The sequence below is a fragment of the Chroicocephalus ridibundus genome, chromosome 3, assembly GCF_963924245.1.
Source record: "Chroicocephalus ridibundus chromosome 3, bChrRid1.1, whole genome shotgun sequence".
Classification (NCBI taxonomy): Eukaryota; Metazoa; Chordata; class Aves; order Charadriiformes; family Laridae; genus Chroicocephalus; species Chroicocephalus ridibundus.
Window position 1 is genome coordinate 15,760,932 of NC_086286.1, and position 7,930 is coordinate 15,768,861.

A 7,930-nucleotide genomic window follows, 5' to 3' on the forward strand; every position below is an offset into this window, starting at 1 on the left:
GCGCACAGCTATACCTTTATTACAGATTTTTAATCTCTCAGTGGCAGAACAAGGACAGCTATTTGCTCAGCTAATGGGAGCTGAAGTGGTGCAAACACATTTTTAAGAGCAAAACCAGGTAAAGGTTTGAGCCATTCACCACTATAATGTACAATAATATATTTGTCTATAAATGGAGCTGTTGCAACTAAATACCACCCTCTTTGTAAAGTGAATAAATATACATCTCCTTTACCAAGTACCTGTCCTGTGGTGTTTGTTGAGAGAGACCTCAGGTAGCTAAGGGTGGTGGTGAAGGATGAAATCCTCTTTGTAGAAAGCAGATTTCTAGTGGAGGAGGAAGCCAAGCTAAAGGGTTACAGTGTTGTGCAAAGCATCAATTGTTACTGATTTCTTAGCTCCCTACCTTTCAGTCTTGCCTGTTGGTTTGTCCCCTGCTTGGGGATGGCGCTGGGGATGCATCGTTGTCTGGAGGTGTGAGGGACTGCGTTACTGACAAAGCTAGAAGAGATGTGCTCTGTCTTCGGAGAGCTGGAGGTTGGAGGGCAGCAGTTGGAGGCTTTGAAGGTTTTTGACTGACAGTAAATTAGTGTCTTAATAATTTGTAAACCTGGTCTTTTATTTAATTTCTGAGATGCTGTGAAAATAAATGCCAACACTTGTGTGCTGTCTGTACTCACACAAGCCACCAAATTAGGCGGAGCTGGTGTATGAGGTTTTTAACCATTACTGATGTTACTATAATGCAGGCAGACTTCAAATCAGGCGAAAAGAGGGATGTGAATGAAGGTCTGTTGCGTCTCAGGTGAGTGCCGGTCCGCTGAGCTTCTGAGGTGTGCAGTAACAGGAGGAGCAGCTGCGTTTTGGTTGTGCAAGGTCTTGGCGTGCATTTGTGTCCCAGCCTTTGCAGAAGTCGAAGCAGCAGCCCTGGCTTGGGGTCAGAGCAGGCTGAGTATCTTCTTGGCACTGTCTGGGTGTGGGGAGCGGTGGCGTTGGAAAGCTGCCACCCCTCCCCATTGCACCGGTAAGGTAGGCATCGCCTGTGCCCGTCCTTTCAGTGCACCAGAAATCAGTTGCAGGAGTGGAGTTGCGGGAGAACCTGGTAGCAGGAATAGGAGGGGGTTTTCAGGAACATTTTGTTGGTTCTTCGGTCTCTCCGACATTGAGATTCTGTGGATCTCTTTCAATCTCAGACAACAAGCCGGTAGCAGGGTTACGCGTTCTGGTCTCCTGCTCTGGTGTTAGGACAGCTGGGTCACACCGACCCTCTGAGCCCTCTGCCTGCATCATCTTCAAGGGGCTGTTCTGTGTGAGACTGTTTGGGTATGGCAGCTGCAAGCAGTTGGGCTGGTTATTCCAAAAATTTCTTTCACCTTAGAGCTGATAACTGACAGTTCTGTGCACTTTCTAATCCTTAGAATTTTTTATCTGCAAAGACAATTCTCGGCCAGTTGATGACAACGCCGTTTGTGTCTTTGCCTTTCAAAGATGCAGCATTGTCTGGAGAAAGAGGCTGGAAAATGGGGTAGGTCCTCCCTTGCAGCCCTAATCCTGGTAATTTTGGAGCAATGAAGAGAGTAAGGAGGACAGATTGCCCGCTCATTTGGATCAGCGGGGGCTGGATGAGGTTTGTGTAGAGTCCAAGGTGTGTAAAGAACAAGCCTCCGTGGTTGAGCAGTCAACAAATCAACTGGGTGGAAACCCTTGAGGTGTACTCCTGTTTTTATTTGCCTAACTAGTATTGTGTCCCGTTTATAGCTGTGTATTTAACGTTTGTCCAGGCACCACTGCGCAGAGTAAGGGGTTTTTGTTTGCTGTTTTTTCGTGTGGTGGTGGCCTTATTTCCAGCTCATAGAAGTAAATAAACTTTGATAAGGGGCAATACCATAGATCGCCAGAGGGTGTCGTATCAACTCCACAAAAATTCCTTGCATTCCCGGGCAGCAAGAGCAACCTGTGGCTTGTGCCTTTGAGGGTGGCGTAGTCGCGCTGTTGCTAAATGCATCATTCTGCTGTGAGATGGTGTGGTCCCGTTCTCGCCTCTTGTTATGGTCCTGCTTCCAAAGGGACAGGACTTGGTGCAAGAGGTGCTTGTAGCCTCTCTTGCTAAATATTTCAGTGTTTCATGTGATTCTTGGAAGTTCGGTAGCAGAATAAGAGCTGCCCATGTGGGATGTGCAGCTGTGTCTGTTAAGGGTTCTGCTGTGTAAGGCCTTGCGGTATGGATGTTTTGCTCTTGGTCTCCCTGTGTGCTATGGAAAGTGATTTAATCGTTTTGGGTTTTTTTTAAATAATTTTTTTTTATTCATCCTTTAAATTACTTTTGCTAATGGCTTCCCTGTCCCAGAACAATTATCTCAATGACCTTGGTTAAGAAGAAACGAACAAAAGCAAAACATGCTGTTGGGAGACAGTGTAGAGGAGGACGTGGAAAGGGGGAAAAGAAGGAAAGATTTAGGGTGCACAACTAATTCTTAGAAAAAATCCTGATTCCTGGGAACGTCGGCATGTAGACATTTGAAAACTGCACATGAAAATTATGGGCATGGCATATGGCTTGATAGCCAAGGTGTAGTTTAGGCTGCCTTGTGATGGCACACGGGCTTGGTACTGTATTCGCCCTTCTTTGCATGGAAGGGAACTGTTTGGGGATAAGGAAAACTCGTTCTGTGCACAGTTTTCACCTTTTCCCCTTTAAGCCATGCATAAACCTAGATTAAGTCTCTAAGAAGCTCATCTGTGGCCCTTGGGAGGATGGTTCCCTGCTCCCAAGGTGGGGGCAGGAGAGAGATGACTGTGGCGGACATTCTCTTTCCTTGCAGGTGTGTCCAAACTCACAGCTGGGGGACCTTGATGGACCATCCAGGAGACTCTCCGCTTCCCTGGTTTGGAGGAAAGCCAGATATTTTGGGAGTTAATTTATGGTGGGTGGCTTAAAACATCAATTTTGCTTTAGAGAGCAATATGATTGACCCTGAAAGGAAAAATTGTTCCTACATCTCCAATCTGCTAAAAGTGGGGGACTACTACTTCGGCTGGCTGCTGGGTGGCCATACCCTTCCAGTTTGGGATTGGGTTTGGGATCAGTCTCGCCATCTCCCTCCCGTCATGTAGGTCCCTAAGCTGCGAGTGGGTGTGCAGAGCACCTGGAGTCACCAGGAGCGCTGCTGGAGCTGGGGTTTGGAGGTGATGTTGTAAAGCAGGTAGCAGTAATATTAACTTACGGTGTCTGGATGCCTCAGCTCTTCTGTTGTGACAGCTGTGGTGTTTTTCAGTTCATTTAAACATCTGTAAGGGCTTCTTTTGAACAGGAGAGAGAGATCCGTTCCTGTTGGGGTTGCAGAAATAATGTGTGGGAAGTCACTGCGCTCAAGCAGAGGAAATAAATTGCCAAGATGCGTTTGGTTGTTGCCAGCATGATTGTTTTTGACTCAAATGCTGCCTAAAACATAGTCTCTCTCTCGGATCTTTTTCCAAAACTACCTTACACCCAGCCCTTGCAAAATCAAGAAGATTGTAAAGGAAATCCTGCTTGGAAGAGAGCCTGGGCCTCTGCATGAGGAAAATTTTGTCCAAGTGCCTTCATCTCTGCTTCTGTTTTGGCAGCAAGATACAAAATTGCTCAGCAAGGAGGTATGAGAGTTAAATAAGATTTGTGTGAGTGAATCTCATGTTATCTGGGAGGGTCAGACCTGGAGCCTATCCAAAGCTCTTCCAATCATGGAGATGGGGTTAACTAGGTTATTTCAAATACCTTGGCTTGGTAATGAGCACTTTAAGTTATTTAGGAGTAACTTAAGGAATTAATGGTGCATTTTGTCCTTGAGTAGAAAATATTTCCCCTAAGCTCCATGAGGGCTTTGAGGGAAGGGGGTTGTCTCTGGGTTCCTCCCATGATGGTTATCGCATACACGAGCTTAGGGCCTCCTTGATCTCCACATCCGTGAATTGGAGGACTGTTTGTATTCATCAGCCTCAGACAGCGCTTGTCTGTTGGTTATTTTAGTGACTTCCCAAAGCACCTGCAATAAAACAGTCAACAGTATTTCAGTGCCTGATGGCACTTTTCAGGAGGAGCGGGCTTGTGCGTTTGTCACGCTCTCTCGCACATAGTAAACTCATTCTTTATGTTCAGCTGTTGGCCGATGGGGGGCAATAACTGATTTATAACCACGGCAACAGTTGCTGTGGGAAACTGGCATCAACAAGAATCTTTTTCATGTCCACATCAATGAAAGTATTAAAAAAAAAAAAAAAAAAAAATCTTCCCACTCTGAATTGGGTGAGACCATTTGTGACACTTCCCAAAAAGATGGTGTAGAGGTAAGTCAGATTGAAATGATATCACAGAGACCGTCTGGTACGGGAACCAACGAGCCTTTCAGCTGCCTCAAGTTGAAAGTTCCGGCAATCAGATCAAAGACATGTTTTCTGCCCCCTACTGAATCTGGGTTTTCTGGGAAGGGGGGTTGACAGCGAAGGCTGGTAGAATCTGCTTTTGCTGGAGCTGCACTGTGTTGGTTCAGAGATGTCTATTATGCAAAAAAAGCTCATGGTGTGAACCCAGGAAACAGGAACACAGGTATTTGTAGTTGCTGTTTCAGCTGACGGGCTTCCAGCACTTGTAGGTTGGAAGGAGCTTGGGTCGTCTCCAGACCTGTGGTTCTCCGAAGCTTTATTGTGCCTTCAGGCTCCTCAAAGCAAGGGGTATGGCTGAAATAGAGTTTGCAGATGCAATTAAAGATTTGGAAAAGGGGTATGCTTAGTGAAGGAAACTAATAGGATGAAGGGAAGGCTGTTCTGGAAAATATGAACTCTGGTGGGATGCTTCAAACGAAATTATTTTACCCTTAAATAAAGGGAGTTTCGAAGTGACAACTCCTTTTCTACAGTCTCCTTATTTCCAGTGAAATACTTCCATGTTTATAGCAAAGGTTTTTCCCTCTATCCGTAAATAAATTTCTCTCTAAGGTAATTCCACAGAAGGCCCCCTTTGTAAGGCACAGAAACCTGTGCTTGCTGCTGCTTTGTGAAGGGGGTTTGATAACAATTTTGGAGCTCAGTTGGTGCTTCTCCCCCTACCCAGTTCCAAAAGTTCTAACTTAAGTTTGCCAATCTTTGCTTATTCTAGACGATTTTTTCCTAATGTGCATTAATGCCATGAGGACCACCGCTAGAAACTGCAAGCAGAAGAACTGCAACTGTCTGCTTGACGCCTAGCATGCTCATGAGAGCAGAGGAGGCTTTGGCTGCGTGTCCGTGGATCTTCCAAAGGCGCCTGCTGGAGTGGTGATAAGCCAGCCTGATTCATGGTGTGCTGAACCTGTAAAAGATGGGGAAAGTCGGCGTTTGCATTTCTACACAATTAAAGTCTGAGTGGAACAGCACTAGGTGGCATCCGGTCCTCCTTGGTGCTTCCAAGATGTTGCAAGTAGGAAACCACGATGCACATGCTGGTGGGCCGATTAACATCCTCCTCCTGTGTCCCCAAGGCCAACCTTGTCTCTGCACCACAGGTCAGAACCACATGGGTCACTGCTCTTCATGGATGATCTCCTTTTAGCCTGACTGCCTTTTAGGAGAAGTGTGTCTTGTTACGGATGTAAGGTTGCTCTGAGCTCAGATGTGGCGTCTTGAATACTTTGCCTTTCTGGAAGCTTGAGGTTTGAAATAAGAGTTTAATTCAACTTGGAAATGGTACATTTGCAGAAGAAAAAATGAATTTTGAGCAGACCAATAGTTTGATGCACAAAAAAGGGGAGAAGGTGAAGTGAATGGTAAGGGACGTAAAAATTGAAGAGAAAATTTGAAGGTTTTTGGCTGGTTTTGTTGGGGAGAGGCTGAAGCATTTTATTTTAGTAACAGACTGCTGATTTTTTCTTTGGAATTGCTTGTTTTTAAACTGACTTTAATATTTTCCTTTAATCTCCTCTAGGTACTCATAAAACAATTCCCAATTATGTCAGTTTTGTTTTATTGGTGGTGGTTGTTGTTAGTGGTTTGTTTTTGTTTTCGAATTCAAGTCTGTCGAATTCATTGATCTTAAATTCAGATTTCAACCTGAAAACGTTGTTTCCCGAGTCGGTCCTGGCGGGCAGAGCTGCTGAGGGGGTAGTACAGCGACCAGCAGTGCAAGTGAAATCCTGTTCCAGAGCCACTCACCAGATGCGATGCTCTCAGTTCTGAACAACAGGAAGTACTGCTCTGGGAAGCAGTGGTGTTCCTGGGACTAGTCATAGTCCAGCATTTAAAAACGGATGTGCTGATAACAGTGCTGTAATCCAAACTATTCTGGGAAAGGGACCAAATGTCAGATTGCTTCTGTTGCTGGGCCAGGCAGTGAAACACCCTAATATACCCTCAGAAGGGGGAATATAGCTTTTTGGGGGTTGGAAGAGACAGAATAACATCAAGGCAGGTTTTTCTTCTTGTCCTTCAGCCCATAGCTCCAAAGTGTTGGTTGCTTTGCAAAATGGGGGGTAAATGGAGCTAACACAAGACCGCTGTGGTATTCCACCTCCGTCTGCGCTGCCTGGGATCTGTCCCCGGGCCTCTGTGGTCCGTCACGCCAGCAAGCCTCCACGTGCCCCTTTGAATGTGACTTTTGGCTCTTTGTCTTGCACTGCACCAGCGTGTCTTCCCTGTGGGGAAGGCTATTGCAGTGTTCTCAAAATGTTGGAGTGACAGGAAAAAAAGACAGAACCTGATGATCGCTTTTTAAGTAAAGCAGTGATAGCACTTTTGGAAATATGCAAACTTAAGTGCAGTCAGGGAAAGTAAAGGATGCCAATCCAGTCCTTATGAGAAGACATCTGTAGAAAAGGGAGCTGAATAAGCACGGTCTGTGTGTCCAAATGAATTTGTACAGTGTGTTTCTCTGGTGCATTAAGATTTGCTAGTGTGCGCAGAATCTCAGCTTTCATTGGTTTCTAAGTGTACTTTTAGTTCCTGTTGCTTCAAAAAGCACCTCCCAAGAGAACCAAGGACATGCAGGTGGTCTGAAACAGCAAGTCCCCGTTCTTCGCTGGCTGGCATGCCAGTCCTAAAACATGGTGACGTTGCTGAAGTATGGGGTTAAATACATTGCAGAGGCTGCCCTTTTCAGAGGGTCTGATACTGCCACTGATATGTGCTGGGTGGAGAGAAGAAACAGGTGGAGAGAGTAGCCGAGGTCCTGGAGGCCCCAGGAGTGTTGTAGGTGGCATCTGCTGAGGCTGTTGAGGGCTAGCAAACTGCCAGAGGGAGTTCAGCATACAACACTGAGCCCAGGTACAGGAGCCGATGTTGCTGTGTCACTCAGGAGAGGAAATGACTGATTAGACAAGATAATCTCCGCTAACTTTGAGGCCAAAGATTTATTTTCTCCTGAAGATTTAAGATTAGAGCCTTAATTGCATCTGCTAAGAAATGCCCTGAACATCAAAAATAGGGCTTGCTGAGTGGGGTTTCAAGTGTCATCGCATTATGGCTGTTGCAGGATTAGAGTAGATTCTTCTGTACCAGTCTTCCTTCCATTAACCTCCCCAGTCAGCTCGACGCTTTTGGTTACTGGACTAGCATTTCCTAAAAATGCCTGCTTTTGTTCCTCCCAGCATTCTTCCGTTTGTCAGTCCTTCCTTTGGTTATCACCTCTCCCTTGCCAAATAAACAGCACCATTTAAAAACCAGTATTTAATGCTGTTTTGTATGATAGTGCTGTGATATCTTGGAGAGAGAAGAGGCTTGGGCGGGGGGACTGTCTCACCTGCTCCAGATATCTTAACTGCAGCATTCTGCATTTCTGTGCTCTAAAAGGGTTTAAAGTATGATTTCATGGGGAACAATTTCAGCTCAGTACGTGAAGAGAGGAAAGGCTGACGGAGCAGAAGGGCGGTGTGTGTGTGTGCAAGAAATCCTTGTTCATTAGAGGCAGGGGGGAAACAAAAATGAG